Below are 25,467 nucleotides of genomic sequence, written 5' to 3'. Positions count from 1 at the left end.
GACCACACCGGAAGCCCCCACGGGGAGGTGCAGGGTTGTTTGAGCTACATGCTGTAGGGCTTCTCTAGGGTTATTTGAACCCTGGATCATGCACTTCTGCACCAGGGATTAACCATTGCTCCAGAGATTAGAGGTAATTGATTTGTTTGTTAAAACTTCTCCTCAGGCATAGAAAAGTGCTTGTCAGAATGTTCAGGAGAGAACAAAATATGAATGCAGCCTTTCAGAGCTTGTGGAGTGTGTCGATTTTCATTCTATGCCAAGGAAAATGCAAGGAAAAGAAAAGGGTCCCTAGAAAATGATCCTTAATTCTTCTACATTGGCTAGAGAATTTCCAAGAGTAAATCTTTTTCTAGAGAAAGATGAAATGGCTGGTGGCAGGTATAGCTAGCATCCTTGTCTGTAATGACAGCGCCCTCAACTTTGAGCTTGGGGGTGTCCTCAGCCCTAAGTGTACCCTCTCATGGGGTCTGGTGGAGAGGAAGAACATTCAGCAAACTGAGGCATAAGGTACTGGTACACTAGCTGGCACAGGTCACACAAGGGGGCCAGCATGGCTGGCCTCAGAGTAGGCAAGCAAAAGGTGATCAGAGGAGGGCCTGATACCTCTGCAGGAGTAGCACACAGATGAGATGAGAAGAGACAGGTGTTCAGAAGCTTGGCCCACCTTGCAGATGTTGTCCTAACACCTAGCAGCAGGCAGGAGTGAGTCTCCCCAAGTACGGTGGTTAGAAATCTTGTTTCAGAAGGGCTCTGCCCTGCCACAAGATGTCGTATAGATGGTGCCAGCCTTGAATGAGTCCCACTGCTAGCCTCAGTACCTGCTCTGGGGCAGGCTTCCAATTTCAGAGGGATGGATGGCCACGGTTGGGTGGCTTAAGAGAAAACTACAATCTGTCTGAAAGTGTCTCAACGGTTCCTGCCCGTCCTTCAGTGCTCAGAGCAGCCAGCCACTCCATCTCTCAGAGCCTGGTACAGTACAGTTAGAGGCTGCTGTAACAAGAGGAAGCACCTTCCAGCCCCAAAAGGCAAAATGCTCGACTTAGTGAAACAGGCCTGCTGCCATTTTGTTTTTGTTGCAGGTAGGAGAGCAGTTTCCTGGCGGACTAAAGCACTGCCAAGAATTAGCCTCGGGGCTTTCTGGGAGAGGCGAAGGATGAAGGTGGGACCATCTCCTCTCAAATAGCTCATGTAAATCTGGGAAAAATAAAATCCCAAAGGAGAATCTGAAAAATTCAGGATGACCAGAAATCAAAAGGAAGAGGGAAGAGCATGAAACCAGTTTCACCTTTGCCAGGCAACCATCATAACTTATCACTTCAGGTGAAATTTGAATTTTGCCTCAATACTCTGCCTTCTGTAATAAAAGACTAGACTAGGGGGAGGGTACTCTAAACAAAGGTAGGGATCACCACCTCTGGCTCTGTGGGACCCAAAGACCAGTCACGAAGTCCACTGAAAGAAGAAGAAGATGTAACTAGAGGTAAGGGCGGTGGAATGAGCTTGCCTCTCCTGTCAACCTCCGTCTCTGACCTTCCTTGGTGAAACAGCTGCTAGCCTCAGGTTACCCAGGGCCATGACAGAATTCCCTGGAGTTGGCAGAAACTTGGTCCATAACCCTGACCACCTCAGAAGATGAACCTGTGACCAGAAAAGAGAGGAAGGCAGAGACAGCCCAAGAGAACTGCCCTGGTCCAGAGGGGATCAAATTCTCAAGCAAGGGGAATCTTGATTCCAAGTGGTCTCAGCTCAGTCTGATTTATCAGCACATGCAAGACAGCCCAGGGATTCCCGAGTAGGGACAGTCAGTCAGTCAGTTCAGCTGCTCAGTTCGGTCCGACTCTTTGCAGCCCCATGGAATGCAGCACGCCAGGCTTCCCTGTCCATCACTAACTCCCAGAGCTTGTTCAAACGCATGTCCATCGAGCTGGTGATGCCACCCAACCATCTTAACCTCTGTTGTCCCCTTCGCCTCCTACCTTCAATCTTTCCCAGGATCAAGGACTTTTTCAGTGAGTCAGTTCTTCGCATCAGGTGGCCACAGTATTGGAGCTTCAGCTTCAGCATCAGTACTTCCAATGAATATTCAGGACTGATTTCCTTTAGGATGGACTGGTTGGATCTCCTTGCGGTCCAAGGGACTCTCAAGAGTCTTCTCCATCAACACAGTTCAAAAGCATCAATTCTTTGGTGCTCAGCTTTCCTTATAGTCCAACTCTCACATCCATACATGACTACTGGAAAAACCATAGCTTTCACTAGACAGACCTTTGTTGGCAAGTAATGTCTCTGCTTTTTAATATACTGCCTAGGTTGGTCATAGCTTTTCTTCCAAGGAGCAAGCGTCTTTTAATTCCATGGTTGCAGTCACCATCTGCAGTGATTTTGGAGCCCAGAAATATAAAGGCTCTCACTGTTTCCATTGCTTTCCCATCTATTTGCCATGAAGTGATGGGACTGGATGCCATGATCTTAGTTTTCTGAACGTTGACTTTTAAGCCAACTTTTTACTCTCCTCTTTCACTTTTATCAAAAGGCTCTTTAGTTCTTCACTTTCTGCCGTAAGGGTGGTATCATCTGAGTATCTGAGGTTATTGATATTTCTCCCAGCAATCTTGATTCCAGCTTGTGCTTCATCCAGCCCAGCATTTCACATGATGTACTCTGCATATAAGTTAAACAAGCAGGGTGACAATATACAGCCTTGACATACTCCTTTCCCAATTTGGAACCAGTTTGTTGTTCCATGTCCAGTTCTAACTGTTGCTTCCTGACCTGTATACAGATTTCTCAGGAGGCAGGTCAGGTGGTCTGGTATTCTCATCTCGTTAAGAATTTTCCAGGTTGTTGTGATCTACACAGTCAAAGGCTTTGGTGTAGTCAATAAAGCAGATGTTTTTCTGGAACTCTTGCTTTTTCGATGATCCAGTGGATGTTGGCAGTTTAATCTCTGGTTCCTCTCCCTTTTCTAAATCCAGCTTGAATATCTGCAAGTTCTTGGTTCATGTACTGTTGAAGCCTGGCTTGGAGAATTTGAGCATTATTTTGCTAGCATGTGAGATGAGTACAATTATGTGGTAGATCAAACATTCTTTGGCATTGCCTTTCTTTGGGATTGGAATGAAAACTGACCTTTTCCAGTCCTGTGGCCACCGCTGAGATTTCCAAATTTGCTGGCATATTGAGTGCAGTACTTTAAAAACATCATCTTTAGGGACTTGAAATAGCTCAACTGGAATTCCATCACCTCCACTAGCTTTGTTCATAGTGAGGCTTCCTAAGGCCCATTTGACTTTGCATTCCAGGATATCTGGCTCTAGGTGAGTGATCACACCATTGTGGTTATCTGGGCCATTAAGATCGTTTTTGTATAGTTCTTCTCTGTATTCTTGCCACCCATTCTTAATATCCTCTGCTTGTTAGGTCCATAACATTTCTGTCCTTTATTGTGCCCATCTTTGCATGAAATGTTCCCTTGGTATCTCTAATTTTCTTGAAGAGATAGCTAGTCTTTCCCATTCTATTGTTTTCCTATATTTTGCATTGATCATTGAGGGAGGCTTTCTTATCTTTCCTTGCTGTTCTTTGGAATTCTGTATTCAGATGGTATATATTTTCTTTTCTCCTTTGTCTTTAGCTTCTTTTCTTTTCTCTATTGTAAAGCTATTTGTAAGGCCTCCTCAGACAACCATTTTGCTTTTTTGCATTTCTTTTTCTTGTGGATGGTCTTGATCACTGCCTCCTGTACAATGTCAAGAACTTCTGTCCATGATTGTTTAGGCACTCTGTCTATCAGATCTAATCCCTTGAATCTGTTTGTCATTTCCACTGTATAATCAAAAGGAACATTATGAATAGGGATAGTCCCTCTGAAATGAGTAGGGACAGTTCCCTTGAAAGACAAAGAGCAGAAATCCTACAGTTATCACATGAAATATAACATACTTGAAATTTGGGCTTTCAGATCAATTACATTAAAAAACAACTACTCATAGTTGAAGCTGTACAGGGTGTGAGAAAAGCATGGAAGCAGGCAAGACTGGCCTTTTGGTCTGTACCAGCTTCATCTTGTGGTGGCAAAGCTCTTAGAGAGATGCTTCTGAATGCGTGGGGAGGGGGGCCCACTGCACTCTTGTCAGGATGACTTGAGAACCATAAAGTCAGTCCTGTCCAGGCTCCTCCTCCTCCTGCAGCCTCACCTGGCACTGCCTGTAACAACATCACCCTGACCTACAGAGCCAGAAACAGAAGAGCCAGGAGTGCTGGCCCCTGCAGCCGAATGCCATGAGTGTTTCCTGTTTTATCTAGTATCTACTGTGGGAATAGATGAGGCAAATGGAAGGGGCCAACCTTCTCTCTGAACTCCCTCTCCATCTCCTTCTCTTCCAATAAATGCTTATTGTGCAATGACCAGGTACCTGTTGTACCCAGATCCTAGACGCTTCCAGTCCAGGAGTAGAGATTAGACACACACACAAATAACCCTATTACAAGGCCAAAAGGGATAAGGGCTGGTACATAATGTGCAAATGGTGCCAAGGGTTTTCAAATACAGACCCCCATAAGCTTTTAGGTCAATTTTCAGCTCTTTTTCAGCTACCTAGGGATCCATTTAGTACAAAGCCAGGTAAAAATAACCTAATGGCCCCATTATAGTTTGAAAGAGTTGTTGAGTCCCATTTGGTCACTTATAGACTTTAAAAACATACAATAAAGCCATAAAATTGGCAGATCTCCTTTTTGAGCATGTCATGATTTGGGGGTTGTTTTTGTTTCTCAGCAGTTCAGGGAGAAGCATTCTCTCATGGTTATGTACGTGTACACATTCTGCTGTCTGGACCTCCATTGCGGTGTGTGACTCAGGAGTCAGGCTGCAGGGATGGACGCCCAGGATGATGATCTCAGCCCTCTAGCATCTCTGGCACTCTTCATGGGAGCATCAGCACTGGCAAGAGTAGCTTCCCTCTGCACCTGGGTGGCACCCGTTCAGGCTGTATAGGGATTCATTATAATTTACTGCTACCTATTGGAGAAGGAACCAGTGTGTTGTTCCATGTCCAGTTCTAACTGTTGCTTCCTGACCTGCATACAGGTTTCTCAAGAGGAAGGTCAGGTGGTTTGGTATTCCCATCTCTTTCATAATTTTCCACAGTTTATTGTGATCCATACAGTCAAAGGCTTTGGCATAGTCAATAAAGCAGAAATAGATGTTTTTCTGGAACTCTCTTGCTTTTTCTATGATCCAGAGGATGTTGGCAATTTGATCTCTGGTTCCTCTGCCTTTTCTAAAACCAGCTTGAACATCTGGAAGTTCACGGTTCACGTATTGCTGAAGCCTGGCTTGCAAAATTTTGAGCATTACTTTACTAGTGTGTGAGATGAGTGCAAAGAGTCGGACACAACTGAGTGACTGAACTGAACTGAACTGAACTGAGTGCAATTGTGCGGTTCAGTTCAGTTCAGTTCAGTTGCTCAGTTGTGTGCAACTCTTTGCAACCCCATGAATCGCAGCACGCCAGGCCTCCCTGTCCATCACCAACTCCCAGAGTTTACTCAGACTCATGTCCATTGAGTTGGTGATGCCATCCAGCCATCTCATCCTCTGTCGTCCCCTTCTCCTCCTGTCCCCAATCCCTCCCAGCATCAGGGTCTTTTCCAATGAGTCAACTCTTCGCATGAGGTGGCCAAAGTACTGGAGTTTCAGCCTTAGCATCATTCCTTCCAAAGAAATCCCAGGGCTGATCTCCTTCAGAATGGACTGGTTGGATCTCCTTGCAGTCCAAGGGACTCTCGAGAGTCTTCTCCAACACCACAGTTCAAAAGCATCAATTCTTCGGCGCTCAGCCTTCTTCACAGTCCAACTCTCACATCCATACATAACCACAGGAAAAACCATAGCCTTGACCAGACGGACCTTAGTTGGCAAAGTAATGTCTCTGCTTTTGAATATACTATCTAGGTTGGTCATAACTTTTCTTCCAAGGAGTAAGTGTCTTTTAATTTCATGGCTGCAGTCACCATCTGCAGTGAATTGTGCGGTAGTCTGAGCCAAATAGGAAAAGGAGTACGTCAAGGCTGTATATTGTTACCCTGCTTATTTAACTTCTATGCAGAGTACATCATCAGAAAGGCTGGGCTGGAAGAAGCACAAGCTGGAATCAAGATTACCGGGAGAAATATCAATAACCTCAGATATGCAGATGACACCAGCCTTATGGCAGAAAGTGAAGAGGAACTAAAAAGCCTCTTGATGAAAGTGAAAGAGGAGAATGAAAAAGTTGGCTTAAAGCTCAACATTCAGAAAACGAAGATCATGGCATCTGGTCCCATCACTTCATGGGAAATAGATGGGGAAAAAGTGGAAACAGTGTCAGAATTTATATTTTTGGGCTCCAAAATCACTGCAGATGGTGAATGCAGCCATGAAATTAAAAGACACTTACTCCTTGGAAGGAAAGTTACGACCAACCTAGATAGCATATTCAAAAGCAGAGACATTACTTTGCTAACAAAGGTCCATCTAGTCAAGGTTATGGTTTTTCAGTGGTCATGTATGGATGTGAGAGTTGGACTGTGAAGAAAGCTGAGCCCCAAAGAATTGATGCTTTTGAACTGTGGTGTTGGAGAAGACTCTTGAGAGTCCCTTGGACTGCAAGGAGATCCAACCAGTCCATCCTAAAGGAGATCAGTCCTGGGTGTTCATTGGAAGGACAGATGCTAAAGCTGAAACTACAGTACTTTGCCCAACTCATGTGAAGAGTTGACTTATTGGAAAAGACTTTGATCCTGGGAGGGATTGGGGGCAGGAGGAGAAGGGAATGACAGAGGATGAGATGGCTGGATGGCATCACCGACTCAATGGACATGAGTTTGCGTGAACTCTGGTAGTTGGTGATGGACAGGGAGGTCTGGCGTGCTGCCATTCATGGGGTCGCAAAGAGTCGGACACGACTGAGTGACTGAACTGAACTGATTGGAGAAGGAAATGGCAACCCACTCCAGTATTTTTGCCTGGAGAATCCCATGGACAGAGGAACCTGGCAGGCTACAGTCTATGGGGATCACAAGAGTTGGACACGACTGAGCGACTAAGCACAGCACATCTGGTATTACTGCTAATGCAATACACAAAATTGGGAAAGCCATTGTGGGGGCCTATGCCAAGTTAGGGTAGTTTGAAGACTCACTGATTTTATAATTTTGTCATCTATGTAGCTGGACACCTCATTCATTATCTGTCGACATCATTCACTGAAGGCAGCAAATGCACAAGATCTAATTCCCAGGATGGCCTGAGTACCAGTGTCCTGTTGGAAGCTGGTGCATCCGTTCTTGTTGCTCATCCTCTCACACAGGTGAGCAGAGGACTGGCTATTTCCTCTTGGTTGAAGGAGATAGTTATAGGGATTGCAGCTCCTGGTCTAAGATGCACCTGTTAGGAAGGTAGAGTTGGATAAACTGGGCTTAGCTATACGTGCACTTTCAGAAGTAGCTTACTTAAAAGGTGATGAGAAGTAAACACCATAGTTTCACATGAATGTAAAGCCCAAACTTTTCTACTGATGACTTTTAAAAATGCTTCCAATATCCTCCTAACAAATAAAGGAGTCTGCACTGAGCAATAAGTCAACCTGAACAGTCCAGCAACACAATGCACAAAGAGCATCCATCATCCATTACTTTGGGAAGAAGATCCCATGTATTTAATACCCTATTCCTGAACCAGAGCAATTAGGATTTGGTTTACAAGTAACGATTACAGGGCATCTGAAACACTGATCATTGAGAAAGAAGAATAGCTCACAAATTTTTAATAAATAGCTTTCCTAAAGCATTTCCTTTTATGTTTCTGAAAGACACTAGCAGCTCTTTAAAGTTTAAAGATAATGAACTTGATCTGTGTCCTTCTTACCTGATCTTCAATTTTCTGAAGTATTTGTGTTAGTTTCTTCTTGTTGCCATAACAAGTTTCCACAAAATTAGGGGTTTAAAGCAATACAAATTTATTCTCATATACTGGAGTCAGAAGCCTTAAGGTCAAGCATGACAGTTTTCTTTCTGGAAGTTCTAAGGGAGAAGCCGTTTGCATGACTTTTCCAGCCTGCAGAAGCTTTCCATATTTCTTGTCTCATAAGCTCACATCACTAGGACCTCTGCTTCTGTCTCATCTTCTCCTCTGACTCCCACCTTCCCACCTTGCTCTTGTTCAGAACCCTGTTGGCCACACTGGTTCCATCAGTCAGTCCAGGACAATCTCATCTTGAGACCCTCCACTTAATCTCATCTGCAAAATTCCTTTTGCCACTTAAGGTAACATGTTCACAGGTTCCTGGTATTAGTACATGGACATCGTTGGGAGGCTATTATTCAGTTTGCCACAGTATTTTATCTTGAGGAGTATTTCTTATTATAAATGGGGATCTTGGTGGCTTTTTCCACATTCAGGCTGTTGTATTTACCCATTTAGAAATTCAACCACAAAAGTGGCATGTTCATGTGACATCTCTCTACCCCTCCCCACACAACAACTGAGAAAAGGCCATATATATTGGTAGGTCGTTGGACATAATTGCCTCAAATGTGTTAATAGTATATAATTCTTTAGGTTATTTACATACAATTATATAAACACATCATTTGTTGCATTTAATATAGTCATTACTGCTAATGCTTGAAAACATAGCATTAGGTTTATAAATCAATCACGTTGTGAAATTTCTTACGCCCAATAACAATTTGTGTTCCAGTTTATCATATCTAGATTTAAAAACTTTTTTTTGTTTTTCTTTTTTAATTAATTTATTTTTAACTGAAGGATAACTGCTTTACAATATTGGATTGATTTCTGCCATGTATCAACATGCATCAGCCATAAGGATACATATGTCCCCTCCCTCTTGAACCTCCCTCCCACCTCCCTCCCGTTCCTACCTCTCTAGGTTGTTACCCCTAGAGCCCTGGTTTGAGTTCCCTGAGTCATACAGCAGATTCTCACTAGCTATCTGTGCTACATACGGTACTGTATATATCTAGACTTTTAATTTAATAAATATTGATGACCATTTGGAAATGAAGAAGTTGCATCTTTGTTCTTTTGAACATAAAAGTATTATGAGTAAACTAGTATTTGGGAAACTAACTATAATTTTATGCCTTTAATGAAAAGTGTGATCATGCATGGAGTGAAGCATGTCAAATTTCAGTCAAAAGTAAAGTTTATGGCTGTGTGTTAGGTCCTTTAAAACAGCAGTGTGTAATGGAAATTGTGACAGGAGCTTAATTATAACGATGTTAGTTGATGTGGATATAATAAATGTGCTAAGCTGGTTCATAAAACAATATAATGAAGCCTAGAAACCTGTGAGTAACAGGAACCGTCATCAAATGGTCACATCTTTTAAATTCACTTTAAAACCAAGCCGGTAGGGAGACTGTCTCACAGATTCCACTCAAGGATGCTCCTGACTCATAGTCCCATGACATGGGCCTTGTAGTCCAACAGAAAAGCATCAAGACAACATCTCTCAGTGGCACAGAGTTAACTGTCTCCCATTGATCTGAAACAAAAGCTGATCCTCTAGAGGAAGTTAGTTTGAGTGAGTGTTTAAGCAGATGATGCTGTCTGATTGGTACTAGTCATTTGAATACAGTAAGCCTGCTGACAGCAGTTTGCAGAGGGCCACTTGGAAGGAGATTTGCAGTAACTCTTGTCAGTAGGCAATAAAGGTATGAGAAAGTGTCAAAATATCTCAGGATAAGTGATAGAGAAGAACTCTCCATACACACCTGCCAGGACCTCAGGAAATGGGTGAGCTTTTGGCCATTAGAGACCTGCTGTGCTGTTATGGGTGAAAAAGAGACAACAGTTAGTCTGGAGGGCTGCAAAAAATCAAAAGAGGCCATGTTTATTTAACAAGAATGACAACTCCTTGGTTGACAAGAGAGTACAAGATATTGGGTGGCTAGTAAGTAATCCTGGATGCATTTCACAGAGAAAATTCTGCTGGACAAGTCAGTATGCTGAGAGAACAGGAGAGGAAACCGGCTCATGGGAGAGTAGAGCTGGAAGCGACTAGAGAGCATTTAGATGCACATTACTCAAACTTTGGTGTGCACAGGAATCAAAGAGATTCTGATTCAGTAGGTCTGGGATGGAGCCTAAGTGCCTGCATGTTTCACAAGCTCCAGGTGATATGGATGCTGTATCTGTAAAATACACTTCGAGGAGCCAGGATTTAGAGAATTCCCTCTCAGTAGGGATTCTTGAAAGAAAAAAAAAAAATGGAAATAAGTCAAGTTGGTTTAGAAAAGCATAAGTGACATTGGGTATTTGGGTATTGTTTTATTCAGAACAAGATAGCAAGTAAATGAAGATGCTGAATGACTCTGTATCTAATGGATAACTCACTGAGATGCTGGCCTCAGTCTGCGCATTTTTACTACATTCTAACTATATGTCCTCAAGTAATTTTCGGGACTCCTCCCTGCTTCAGCGCCATCATCTGTGAACAAGGACTGATAATAGACCCTATCTGGCAGGACTGTGGGATGCTTCGGTCATGGGACACATGTAATGTGCTTACAGAGACGCTAGCACAAGTTCTCAGCATGCGTTAGCTTGTGTCGTTGTTTCATGTGCAGGATAGTTGTGCTCTGGTTTTGAAGTTTTAGAAAAACAAAGTCATATTTTTAATTCATTCAGAATGTTAAACCAAATCTTCAAATCTAGGGTACAATTTTCATGCTAAGAAGTAGGGGACCTTTCAGAAGGAGGAATAAAAACCTAGGAGACATGTTTCTTGACTAAAGTTTCTTACAAAAACAGAGCTAGAATCTGGTCTTCAATCCTGGTTGAAAAGTACTGAAACAGAGCAGGACCCTATGGGGTCTTCCTGGGACAGACCACCCTCCCACCTCCCACCATGTCATCCACCTGCCTTTTGTCTGTAGGAAAACTGAGCCAAAGAGTAAATTTAATCAGAGAAGTGAGGAAATGCAGAAGCAAAGGAAAACTGTCAAACAAGACCAAATAACAACAGTTGAGTCATTAACCAAAGTCAAGGACATTTAGTTCTTCCTTAAGGGCTATAGATAATATTCTAAGCCATATTTTTTGAACCGTTTCATAGACACTGGAACCCCATCAGGTAAAAGAAGTTAACTAGATGATCACCAGATTGTAGCCATGACATAAGCTTCCACAATTCTGAGAACTGGCCTCAAAGAAATGGGGACAAATTGACCCTCGAACTAAAGGCTAAATATACTTAAAATGATCAAAATGACACTGATCATTGTATGACTAATTTCAAGATGACTGTCAGAGCTAACTGACAGAGGGGGGTGTAGCCTCCCCTCTTGTCTGTACATCCTTGAAACTCCCCCTTTAAAAGCTCTTGCCCCCAACCAGCAATGGGGAGTTGGCTTTTGGACATGAGTCCATTTTCTACCCTGGTTGCCAGCTTTCTTAAAAAAGCAATCTTTTCTTTCTACTAACACTTGTTTCCTGACTACCGGCTTTTGAGCAGCTATCAGCTAGACCTGAGTTTGGTAAGAATATTGCTTAACTCTAAAAATACTTTCCAAAGCTTTCCAATAACTTAATCATAAAGTAGGTGAAATATGATTCACAGTCAAACTTTTCAAGCAAGTGATGGTATTTTTCCATTTTCTCACCATTCACTCACTTCCTTAATTCTTACAGTCTGGCCCCAGCATAGCCAGGATGTTCTAATATCAGTATTCACTCTTCTTGGCCCAGTTGAAGATGAGATGCTGTTGCCAAATTCATCTATTATTCTTTCTTTCTAAATTACACTTTTCTAATTGTGAAATTTTGAAAAATTGTGTTGAAATACATATTACATAATTTATCTTCTTAACCATTTTTTAAGTGTACAGTTTGGTAGAATTAAATACATTTACACTGTTGTGCTACCATTACTACAACCTATTTCCAGAACTCTTTTCATCTTGAAAAATTAAAACTCTGTACCCATTAAATAATAACTCTCCATCCCCTTCTCTCCTCGGCCCCTGGCAATCACCACTCTACTTTCTGTCCGTATGAATGTGACTGTCCTAGGCACTTCACATAGTGGAATCACCTAGTACTGGTCTTTTTGCGACAGGCTTATTTCTCTTGGCATAATGTCTTCAGGTTTCATTCAGACTGTAGCATGTGTCATAGTTTTCCTCCTTTTTAAGGATGAATAATATTCCATGTAGGCACATGCCACATTTTGTTTATCTATTCATCTGTCAATGGTCACTTCCACATTTTGGCAGTGTGAATAATGCTGCTATGGACATTGGTATACAAATTCTATATCTGAACCTTTGCACACAACATCTCCTGCCCTATGGAAACATCCTTTTCTTTCTCTTCACTAATTAGATTTCAATCAAAATGTCAAAGGTGAGGTTCAAATAACATTGCCTGAAGCTTTCCCAGCCACCTCTGATAGTAGGTATTTTGAGGAGCGCTTACTTGGTATTTATCTGCAGACCTTCATTTCAATTTATCTTTTCTTATGTCAGTGTTTTGTAAGTTTTGTAAAGCAGTATATAATGGGAGGTTTTTTTTACTGTTTGACTGGTTTGTTAATAGGTTATTACAGAGCTTGATTTAGTGATTTTCATAGAGTGGGTATGCAATTAATACATTTTATGGAGGTGATCTTGAGGAGGAGGATATAGAGACAGGAGTAGAGAATTAGCAGACTATATTTCCATTGGTTACACATCTGTATGATTGTTGAAGATTCAAGAGTAACAACAATACTCTCACTTAATCTTTCCTAACTTTCAGGTTTTTTTTTTTAATATGTATCACCATAGAAGTAACATTTGCACAAAATATATATGTAAGATAAGGATAAAATGGTTATGTGACTTACTTAAAGTCACAGCTTATAAATGCTAACCCCCTAACCAGAACCTAGGTCTCTGTTCTCTCCCCACTGCTAGTTCTCAGAACACAGTGCTGCCACAGGCTGATTTCAAAACCTGAGGAGTGCTTTACCCATTTTGTTTTGGATCTTCTTATTTTACATATATTATCCTTGCCTTATCCTATCATGGGCAGAGAAAACACAGAATGTTCACATCTAGCATGGAAATTTAAAATAGTTTTGACAAGCTGTAATATGACTTAGAATAAGCAGAATGAAAATTCAATATGGATGATCACAGCTCAGCAAATTGCAGAAATAAGCTCCAGAGAATGGTAGAATATTATGCACAGCAGGAAGATCTTTAGAAGCTAGTTGACCATGAACTGAACATGGATTAGTAATATAGGAACATGATACACTATTGATAGAATACCACAAAAGAAATATAATAAGAATTATCTATATAGGAATTTTTTTCTCCCCAATTAAAAAAAAACATTATCAGATAATTTTTTTCTATTATTTGGAATTTATGATTTGTGGATGTATCTAGAGAGTAATAACCATAAATGTATACATTCATTTACTGAGATATTTATTAAATATCTATTGTATACCAGGCATTGTGGCAAGGTTACAGAGTACAGTCTCCAGCATAAATTCAAGTAACGACAGCAGAGATGTCTAACCCTGACTAGGCTGTGGGATTTGGTCAGGGAAGACTTCCTGTCTGGACTAGGAGTTAAGCAGGAAGAGAAGGGGTGGGGTGGTCATTCCCATTAATAAAGTCACTTGAGCCAGGACAAGAATGTAAGAGAAAATGCGGCTGCTCCAGCTAGTGAGGAGGCAGGTATGCCCAGCATCATGTGTGTGAGCCCGGATGGTGATGGGAAATGGCAGGCGAGGAAGTAGACGGATTGAATTTTAACCTACAATTTATTATGTTGTCCCCAGGACAGGGTTTGACCCATAGCGAACACTGTGTGCTTGTTGTTTGGACAAATAAATGATCCTTTCACAGACCTAGATATTTGAACCTGAGAACAGTCAGCCTCTAGATATTATTTTATAAAGAATGTGTAGGTCATTGGAGAAAATTCTCTATTTTCCCCAATGACAGCACCAAAGAGAATAAGGGAAACTAACAGATAAAGACTTGAGCTTTATGCAAGAAAGAATCTACTGACTGTGAACAAGTTATTTGGCAAATAGCTTGACTATGCAAACAGCAAAGTCATTGATTCCTCCTTGGAGATCTCTCAAAATGTGGTCAAGACCCATTCTGGGGGTCGGTTCTGTGCAATCTTGCCAAACTGAACTGGTGAAAACCTTCACTCTGATCTGGGGGACAACCTCATTCTTTTAGCACCCCAGTAGCAACTTCACATGCAAGTTCTTTCAGCAACCCAGCAGCAACTTCGCATGCAGTTTCAGGGTTAACATAACTTATTTCTCCCCGCTGCATCCTGAGTGATGTGATTGCAGTTTTATTTTGACTGCTTTCAAGGTAACCTTCTCTGCCCTTTATGAGTATTCAGGAGAGTTGGCAAGTGGCGGTGCCCATATTGCTTTATAGTCATCTGTGGGGAGTGTAGTGGGGTGGGGGTGGAGGACATTTAAAGAAAGAGCAGTTTGCTGTGGTCCCTCTGGAGACCCTCCTGCTGACACCCCTCATTACCTTTATCAGCATTCTGCTTTTGCGCCACAGCTAACCTGCAGCATGGGAAATATACTGGTAGCTGCTCTCCCAGTCCATAACAGGAAGGCCCTCAGATAATCCAACAGTCCTTTCTGCTCACAAAACTTGAGCCCTGCTTGGGGAAATCTCCCTATTTGTAAAAGGCTTTGCACAGTTAAAGCCAGCACACAAGAACACACAATCTGATTTTAATGATAAAAGACCATTTTCTGCAGAGGAGAATCAAGCCTAAGCTCAGGTTGATAGGTCTCCAGGGCCATTTTTGCTGGCCTGGTGGCAACTTCCTCCAGCAGAGTGGTGGCAGAAGGAGTCGGGAGATGTCTACAGTTAGGGCAAGCACAGCCAGGATTTGCTAATAGAGACAATACCTTGCCCTGAAGGCAGTTTCTAGCTGCAGCCCTGAAGCACACACGTTGAGAATGTATCACACAGAACTGTCAGTCAGTACCAGAGCGAGAAAATTGTTGTTTCAAATGTTACAGTACAGGAAAATCGCCTCTCTGCACTTGCTGCCAAAAAAATGACAGCTTAATTTATGCCACACTGAAGCTACATTACAGAGCCATTCAGCTTGGCAGTTAAGTACGCTCCACGCTCACGTCTTCCCCCTGTGCAAGTGTGCTGGGGAGAAATACACAGGCGCTATAATAAGGACAATTGTCCGAGGGTTTGCCATGTCAGTGGGACTAAATACAGGTGAAACAGTATCAGCAATAAAATACATCACCCCTACCTCATTTGCAAAACCCACTCTGCCCTTGCAGTTGCAAAGATTCAGGTGGGTTCTGTGGCAACATTGTTATGCATGGGCTAGATTAGGGAGAGACGTGCTGGTGTCAGCCCCCTGGGTTTTATGTTGAGGGAGGTGCTGCAGTACTGCCATGACTTTGAAAATTATGTCAGTATCCTTGATGCAGACCTTCAAAACTTGGCAGTGGTTTACCCTTTCTGAAATTAAAAAATCCGACATACTATACTATAGTGGCCAAGAATCTGTACTTGTCGTTTAGAGTTACCTGAAGGTACTAAAGATAAACTTGATAGTCAGTTTTTTAAACCAACCCAAGTTATTATCACCAAGGTTGTGTTTCACATCCATTTCTGCAATTTTCACAAATAATGGACCATCTCATACTTGAATGGCAAGCAATATGTATTCTTCAGGCAGCAACAACAGAAAAGTTAGTGATTAACTAAAGGTGTTCTTTTCTTTGCATTCTCAGCCATGAAACTTCCCTAATGTCTATCAAATTCTAATAAATACATAGACTAATTCATACTGACATTTCAGATGAGAAATCAAAGTCTCCCTGACATAATTGTGTCAGAGTACACAGCTACTGTTTTATGTAAAGGAAGCCAGTTTTCAGAGTCCCTTTCATAGGGACGCCCTTTCTCAGAATGGCTCCATGAAATTGGAATATTAATTGGGCCTCAGGATATTTTGCCAAGAAAAGATTTATAAGTAATATACAAAGTATTTATAAGGCAATCCTTATTAAAAAAAAAAAATCATAGCCCTGAGAAAGCAGTCCTCTGCAATTGGCTTCTCTTTGCTCAGTAAGCCATTCATAATAAAATGAGCAGCCCTCAAAAGAGAGCAAATGCATTTGCAATAGCTGTTGATGTGCTATAAATCATTCTCAATAAAACGACTTGCAGAGATAAATGATACATATCTATTTAATAATCCATTATCCAAAATAAATATTCTACCTTAAAATAAAGCAAATGCACCTTCCCTGGTTGTTGATGTGTTAGAGCTCAGGCTAATGGAAAAATGATTTGTAAAGTGGGGCTCCAGCGCTGGCCATTGTCTTGTGGGCTCTGGAGAGATTAATACCTCTTCATTACTCATCAAGAGAAATGCCTTAAAGTAAAAATATCATCCAAAATGTTCCCACATACCTGTAACCATACACATTTTAACTTTCTCATCGGCTGCCTTTGTTGTCAGCAGCTGAGCATTTTTTAGCCTGACTTCGCATGGGTGTGATTCGACTGTGACCAAGAAGTCAAATAGACCCACCTCTTATCTCTAGGATCTATTGTGTAAAACAGGTCACTGTTAGGTACACCAGAATCAACACTCAAGAATAAGAAGAGCCCTCGTATTTTAAACAAGCAGGAAGAGAAGGGGTTTCTCTAAAAAGTTGAATTTTTCCAGATTTAAAATCCTGTTGACCTCAACTTGCTGTGTACATGGTGTATGTGGCTGTTTCCCACTCAGATACTGTACTCCAGGTCCTTCTTTCAGCACCTGCTAGTCTGTGAGCCTGTGGCTCAGCTCTCAGCTCTGCAGGTTACCAAGCAGGATGACCGAGGATAAGTCACCTCTCTGCTTGCCGTTCCCTCTGCAACAAAGGGACTCAACCTAAGGTGATCAGTAGAACTTCTACCAGCTTTAAACACCTGCAGTTCTTAACATCTTGCTTTCTAATGTTTGTCTTATTATTTTAATTCTTCTGCCTGTCTTTTTGGTTCCTCTGTCCTGAGTTTTTAATTTTAGAGAGTTAGTTCAGTTCAGTTGCTCAGTCATGTCCAACACTTTGCAACCCCATGGACTGCAGCACTCTAGGCTTCCCTGTCCATTACCAACTCCTAGAGCTTTCTCAAACTTGTGTCCATCGAGTTGGTGATGCCATCCAACCATCTCATTCTCTGTCATCACCTTCTCCTCTGGCCTTCAATCTTTCCCAGCATCAGGGTCTTTTCCAGTGAGTCAGTTCTTTGCATCAGGTGGCCACAGTATTGGAGCTTCAGCTTCAGCATCAGTACTTCCAATGAATATTCAGGACTGATTTCCTTTAGGATGGACTGGTTGGATCTCTTTGCAGTCCAAGGGACTCTCAAGAGTCTTCTCTAACACCACAGTTCAAAAGCATCAATTCTTCAGTGCTCAACTTTCTTTATAGTCCAATTCTCACATCCATACATGACTACTGGAAAAACCATAGCTTTGACTAGACGGACCTTTGTTGGACCCTTGTTAAATAGTAGGAGGCTCTTTCTAATTAAACTTAACACTGTTATCCCACAAAGAGTCTTAAAAGGATAACTGTGCATGATTATGGAATCCACTGAATTTACCATTCAGACATCCCCACTCTGTACAAAACATGGTTCCTGTCTACCCTCATCATCCAGAATCCAATACAGGGGAATATGCTCATTTGGTAGCTTCTAGCCAAGCAGTGTTCTCTGCCCTTTTTTTTATCTACCACTCACAGTCTTGTTCGTGACCATAGCCTACCTGTCACAGGACTCTTGCCTAAAGGTGACTGACAGGTGAACTCTGACTCTGATTAACTGACAGTTCCATAAACCTTTCACCTGCCCCCATGTCAGGCTAGATGTTACCAGTTGGTGTAGCCTGGGTTTTTAATACTCCTTAACTGGAGCATTTCGGTTACTGTTATATCTTAATGAGCCTGATGGAAGACATTCCAGGCAATCAATGTCTGATAGATACACCTCCACTGAGTCACAGGTAATTCTATTACAATAATTTTTCTCCATGAGAGTTTTATCAGTCCACTAAGAGGAGGCCTAGTTGCAAAAACAAACTGTATTATCAACAGTAATGCAGTACTATGGGCCATGTCTTAGGTTAGGCTTTAGAATAGGTCTTTTGTCTCAAGGATATGTAAGTTACTGGCTATACAGCTAACTTTATTTTTCATAAAAGTTTTTCATTATCCTTCACATTGATGCACTTATTTGAAAGCAGAAGTTAAGGCTTTTCCTTTTGAACAACAGAGTACTTGTGGTCTTCATGTCTGTGCCTTTAACACTCCTGTGACTCTCCAGGGAAAGAGTTCAGAAGGCAGAAAAGTGTGGTTATCACTTGGCCAAAGTTTCAACCCCAGGTTTCTCACTGGATTATCGTAATATGAATGCAGATCCCACATCTCTAAAGTCAACTGTTTCTGAAACTATGGAAACAACAGGTATAATTCCTATCAATTAGCAGGGCAAGTCACACTGATCACCTGCTGGCCAGGCCACCTGTGTGACTGTCTGATGCTCCCCACCCTGCTGTCCTCTGCATGGCTTCCCAATTTTACTCTGAAAAAGCACCTTCTGTTTTCCCTGCCTGAACCATTTTTCTTTTTAAATTTGGGAAGTTAACTTTTCTTTTTTTTTTTTAAATTTATTTATTTATTTATTTTTAATTTTTACTTTACAATTCTGTATTGGTTTTGGCATAGATTGACATGAATCCACCACAGGCGTACATGCGTTCCCAAACATGAACCCCCCTCCCACCCCCCTCCCCACAACATCTCTCTGGGTCATCCCCGCGCGTCAGCCCCAAGCGTGTCATATTCTGAAGAGGAAAATAACTCCAGGAGGTTTTGCCCTACCTAAGGCATATGGTGCCCCATGATGATTCAATGGAATTGACATAAAAATAGCTACGAATCCAAAGAAAAATGACTCTTGAAAAATCTAAATCAAGGATTTAACCAAACCAGCTGCCTTGTTAGATGTATATTCAGAGGTCAGTAGATGCCTTTGTCCCATAATCAGAGCTGGATTTATAATTTCGTCAGTAGACACTCAGAGGGTTCGCCATAGAGGGTTTAAGTCGTGTGAGCTGTATCATGGGGGCCACTGTCCAAACATAAGCCCTTTGAAAGAAAAAGTACTCGCAGCTAGAGCAATTTGCAAACATACTGCAACCTCTGTCTGTCCCGTTTGACACAGTCAAAACTTTCCTGATTAAATTTTCTATCTCCCGATGTTAATTGTGACTAATAGCCAGCAAGTCTAAAAACTAATTAAAAGTAAAGATAGAGTTACTTGTCTTCAAGGTACAGAGCACGTATGTAACTATTTTGTTCCAGCCTCCTTCAAACCCATGATCATAGAAGGTCACACCAACAGAGGTGTCAGTACCATGGTTCTGTCTGGTTTCTGACCCTCTAACCTAGACTATTTGGCTTCCCCGGTTGTTCATTGGTGAAGAATCTGCCTGCCAATGCAGGAGACGTGGGTTTGACTCCCAGTCGGGAAGATCCCCTGGAGAAGGGAATGGCTACCCACTCCAGTATTCTTGCCTGGAGAATCCCATGGACAGAGGAGTCTGGTGGAGCTTGCAAAGACTAGGACACAACTGAGCAACTAAAACAACAGCCTAGAACATTACTCCAACACAAGGAGAGCACACCCAGGCCTGATTTGTTTTAATCAAGCAAAGTTAAAGGAGGGATATTTACAGGATTTTAAGGTCTGGGCTGAGTGATTTCCATGTGGAACTTGCAAAGTGCAGCCTGACTGGCACTGGGAATAGATTATAACACAATCACTTTGGACTGATGGCTATAGCTAAGAGAGGGTCTTGAAGCAAGTTGCTTTGGTTAGATCATCAGCTTATCTTCTGAGAGTAAGCATTTCCTGGAGTAAACAGCTATATATATTTTATGCCTTTGTGTTGCTTAATTCAGGGAAAGGGAATTATGTTGGTCTCAATTCTCAGGATCTACATTTCCTTAAATAATATCAGAGAGAGAAGCACCCCAGAAGCTGTCAAATATACATTCTTAGATTAACATTTACACAACTGCTCCTACTACCTCCACCAACCAATGACCCAAACAAATGAACTACTCTCCTTCCTTCCTTCCTAAGCTCTCTTGACTCTGCCTTAGATTCAGGACCAGTTCTTCTTCAGGACATCTCTACAATGGCAGCCACATGAAACCATGAAAGTGAAAGGACCAGTTCTTCTTCAGGACATCTCTACAATGGCAGCCACATGAAACCATGAAAGTGAAAGGACCAGTTCTTCTTCAGGACATCTCTACAATGGCAGCCACATGAAACCATAGGCACCCATGAATCCTGACCACTCCCACTGTTGGTCACTGTAATATTCAGGGAGCTTGTTTCCATGGGTTAATCTTTGTTTTCTGGGTAGCCTTTCTTTAGGACCAGAGCTAATGCCGACTGGCTTTGAGTACTGCAATCATATGATACTTCTTAGATCAAAACTCCATAAGAGATTGTTTTTCTCCTCCTGCCCTATCTTTCTGACCATGGTTCAATTCTGACCTTTGAGAGTACACATTCAGTAGGTCCTTTCTTTGTTTTCACCTTGTTTCATGCCTTCTGGGCAGTTTCTTCATTTACTAAACTCCTTATCTCTGACTTACTTTTGTCTGGTACTCAAAACTGGCAATACACTGGTGTTGAACTCCATTGCTCTACATTGGTCATGGTTTTTCATTCATATTCTAGCTGTAAGCTCTCCCCGTGGCTTCAAGCTATCATTCCTTGACCCTTTGGTACCCACATGAGGTCGTAAGCCCCTCTCCCCTATTCTGGCCTGCCTCTCACTCCACTGTGAGTGAAAATAGATCAACTATCTACCTGAACTGCTATTAATACCTTGAAAAGTATGCTCCGTTCTCTCAGGAGTTGTCTCTAATATTTAAAATATATAAATATATACAAATATAGTGACAAGTACACTTTCTTTGTGTTATCATAACCCAACACCCTGTTTTAAAATGTGAACCCTCCAGGACAGGATACAGTTAGCAAAATTGTTAGAAAGGTTGACTGGTCCTTCAAAATAAATTCAGGGTGTCCAATAAAAACCAAAGACAGCTGTGGAAATTATCTCTAGGTACTGAGCATAGAGGGCTTCCCAGGCGGCTCAGTGGTAAAGGATCTGCCAGGCAGGTTTGATCCCTGCATCAGGAAGATCCCTGGAAAAGGAAATGGCAACCCATTCCAATATGCTTGCTTGGAAAACCCCATGGACAGAGGAGCCTGGCCAGTTACAGTTCACGGGGTTGCAAAGAACGGGACATGACTTAGGGACTGAGCAACAGTCGCTGAGCAAACAGCAATAACTGAGCATAGAATGATTAATAAGTGAATAGACGTAGCAACTGTTGCCTTGCTCTGGCTCCAGTTCCTATTTCACTTTTGGTTTGCAGTGACCACCGGTAAGGCAAATTGTTGTTCACACTGGATTAGACTTGCAGAAAGTGAAGGGGTGTCTTTTTTCCCCCAGGAGAAATCCTCTCCTCTGGTCTATAGTTTGGCCTGGGTGGCTTCTTAAGTTTGTCCCAATATTTTCAACATCTGTCAGTGAGGAGGATGTCATTTTCTACTTGTAAAAATGAGTTTAGATATGTAACTGATCAAGTCACTTAGGTTAATTTGATCATATAACTGCTAAAAATGATGGATTATCATTATTCCAAGGAATAAAAACACGTGTTGTCTGAAGTACTTCTTGGTGCTGCTACAATAAAATGAGGACAAGGTCTGAAAATGCTGAACATCTGCAGTGGATTGGTAGATAACCAAGACTCTGAGATATATATTCTTTCTGCTAGACTTTAATAAAAGCATTTGTCTTAGGCAAATCTAAGTTATCAGGTTTATCAGATAATATAAGTATCTATGAAAGTGAAAGTGTTAGTCGCTCAGTTGTGTATGACTCTCTGAAACCCCACAGGCTGTAGCCCACCAGGTTCCTTTGTCCATGGAATTTTCTAGGCAAGAATACTGGAATGGGTAACCATTTCCTTCTACAGGGATCTTCCCAACCAGTGATTGGGTACAAGTCTCCTGCATTGGCAGGCAGATTCTTTGCCGCTGCACTACCTGGGGAGCCCTATAACTATCTATAGCTATATATTAAATAGACAGATAGATAAAACAGAATTAATCCATCTGTGTAAAGCCCTACAGGATAAGGAGTAGTATGCTGCTGCTGCTAAGTCGCTTCAGTTATGGCCGACTCTGTGTGACTCCATAGATGGCAGCCGACCAGGCTCCCCCGTCCCTGGGATTCTCCAGGCAAGAACACTGGAGTGGGTTGCCATTTCTTTCTCCAATGCATGAAAGTGAAGTCACTCAGCTGTGTCTGACTCTTAGTGACCCCATGGACTGCAGCCTACCAGACTCCTCCATCCATGGGATTCTCCAGGCAAGAGTACTCGAGTGGGGTGCCATTGCCTTCTCCGAGGGAGTAGTATGGTCCCTGGTAAACACAAAAAGAGATGGAGGCAGTAGGCAGTTAAGTCCATTGCTCACAGTCATATAACTAGTCAGTGAAAGTGAAAGTATTAGTCACTCAGACATGTCTGACTCTTTGTGTCCCCATGGACTGTAGTCTGCCAGGCTCCTATGTCCATGGGATTTCCCAGGCAAGAATATGGGAGTGGGCTGCTATTGCCTACTCCAGGGCATCTTCCTGACCCAGGGATCAAACTCTGGTCTCTTGCACTGCAGGCAGATTATTACCATCTGAGCCATCAGGGAAGCCTCAATAATGAGCTAGAATTTGAAGCCAAGCAATCTGGCTCCAGATATAAGGATGTTTCAATAAGGGAAAAATATTCCATTTTATGGATACATGCATATGTATGGCTGAGTCCCTTTGCTGTTCACCTGAAACTATTACAATGTTGTTTGTTAATCAACTCTACCCCAATACAAAATAAAAAGTTTTTTTAAAAAAGCCACTTTAATAGTTTATAATACATTTCAACATGACCCAAAATTCAGGACAAGGTGAGACTTAGCTAAACGCCAAGCAATCTGCAAACTCCAAATATCATGGAGTTAGGAGTTTCCATAGGGCCTTACTGTAGGAGAAGGCAATGGCAACCCACTCCAGTACTCTTGCCTGGAAAATCCCACAGACTTAGGAGCCTGGTAGGCTGCAGTCCATGGGGTCGCTAGGAGTCGGACAGGACTGTGAGGCTTCACTTTCACTTTTCACTTTCATGCATTGGAGAAGGAAATGGCAACCCACTCCAGTATTCTTGCCTGGAGAATCCCAGGGAAGGGGAAGCCTGGTAGGCTGCCGTCTATGGGGTCGCACAGAGTCGGACACGACTGAAGCGACTTAGCAGTAGCAGTAGCAGCAGCATAGGGCCTTACTGTAGGTCTGTCTCATAGATCAGTTTCTCCATTTCTGTGTCCCTAGCCCAGCACAGAGGCTCTTCGGGTGTCTGGAACAGTAGGGGGGATTAACATCCTAGGGCATGGAGTTGAGGCTGTGAAAAGAGGGACGGGAGCAGTGAGTGATCTCTGATGGGCCATGACTCTCAGCACAGCTCAGTGGTTAAAGGCAGGGGTTCTAGAATCAGATTCAATTGGACTTAAATTCTGACCATGGATCATGATGGGTCCAATGGATGCCTAGATCAGGAGTGTTGGCTCTAGCCCTAGAAACTCCATCAGCTGCTGCCACAGTAAACAAGCCTCTTCTCTTCTCCTGAAACAGAATGCTTCCCTGCAAATGTCACCATAAAGCTCTGGCTCCCTCAAATCCCCTCCAAACAAAACTGCCTTGCCATGCCTTTCCTCATCAGTACTCTGCAATCTCAGTCACCATCGATGGTGAGTACACTGTCTGGACTATTACACCCTTAGTTTCAACATCTGAAAAGTGGGAATTCTGGCAAGGCTGAAATAAAATCATTAAGTCACTTAGTACAATAGTTAACTCAGAGTAAGCACTCTTTTAAGATGATTGAGCACTCTGGTTTCCTCTGCCAGTGAATAATTAGAATTCACAAACTCATCAGTATTTCAACAAGTTACTGGAAATTACATGTTTATTCTTAGGAATGTTGTATAAACTGAAACATTAAGTTTCTTTGCTTCTGGTGGTATTATAATTTAGTGACATTTGTTACATGGCCCTCATTAAAGAGTGGAAAAAGAATTACTTTAAAATGCAGATTGATATATAAAAATTATCTAAGCATTCTAATTTATACAGGCTAAAATGCTATATATTATTAACAATCAGTTCAGTTCAGTTCAGTTCAGTCACTCAGTCATGTCCGACTCCTTGCGACATCATGAATGGCAGCACGCCAGGCCTCCCTGTCCATCACCAACTCCCGGAGTCCACCCAAACCCATGTCCATCGAGTCAGTGATGCCATCCAACCACCTCATCGTCTGTCGTCCCCTTCTCCCCCTGCTCTCAATCTTTCCCAGCATCAGGGTCTTTTCCAATGAGCCAGCTCTTCCCATCAGGTGGCCAAATTATTGGAGTTTCAGCTTCAACACCAGTTCTTCCAATGAACACCCAGGACTGATCTCCTTTAGGATGGACTGGTTGGATCTCCTTACAGTCCAAGGGACCCTCAAGAGTCTTCTCCAACACCACAGTTCAAAAGCATCAATTCTTTGGTGCTCAGCTTTCCTTATAATCCAACTCTTACATCCATACATGACTACTGGAAAAACCATAGCCTTGACTAGATGGACCTTTGTTGGCAAAGTAATGTCTCTGCTTTTTAACATGCTGTCTAGGTTGGTCATAACCTTCCTTCCAAGGAGTAAGCGTCTTTTAGTTTCATGGCTACAGTCACCCTCTACAGTGATTTTGGAGCCCAGAAAAATAAAGTCAGCTACTGTTTCCACTGTTTCCCCATCTATTTCCCATAAAGTGATGGGACCGGATGCCATGATCTTCGTTTTCTGAATGTTGAGCTTTAAGCCAACTTTTTCGTTCTCCTTTTTCACTTTCATCAAGAGGCTCTAGTTCCTCTTCACTTTCTGCCATAAGGGTGGTATCATCTGCATATCTGAGGTTATTGATATTTCTCCCAGCTATCTTGATTCCAGCTTGTGCTTCTTCCAGTCCAGCATTTCTCATGATGTACTCTGCATATAAGTTAAATAAGCAGGGTGACAATATACAGCCTTGACATACTCCTTTTCCTATTTGGAACCAGTCTGTTGTTCCGTGTCCAGTTCTAACTGTTGCTTCCTGACCTGTATACAGGTTTCTCAAGAGGCAGGTCAGGTGGTCTGGTATTCCCATATCTTTCAAAATTTTCCACAGTTTATTGTTATCCACACAGTCAAAGGCTTTGGCATAGTC

Source organism: Oryx dammah, unplaced genomic scaffold, assembly GCF_014754425.2.
Source record: "Oryx dammah isolate SB20612 unplaced genomic scaffold, SCBI_Odam_1.1 HiC_scaffold_18, whole genome shotgun sequence".
In the NCBI taxonomy this organism is placed as follows: Eukaryota; Metazoa; Chordata; class Mammalia; order Artiodactyla; family Bovidae; genus Oryx; species Oryx dammah.
Note: the sequence above shows the minus strand (reverse complement) of the source record.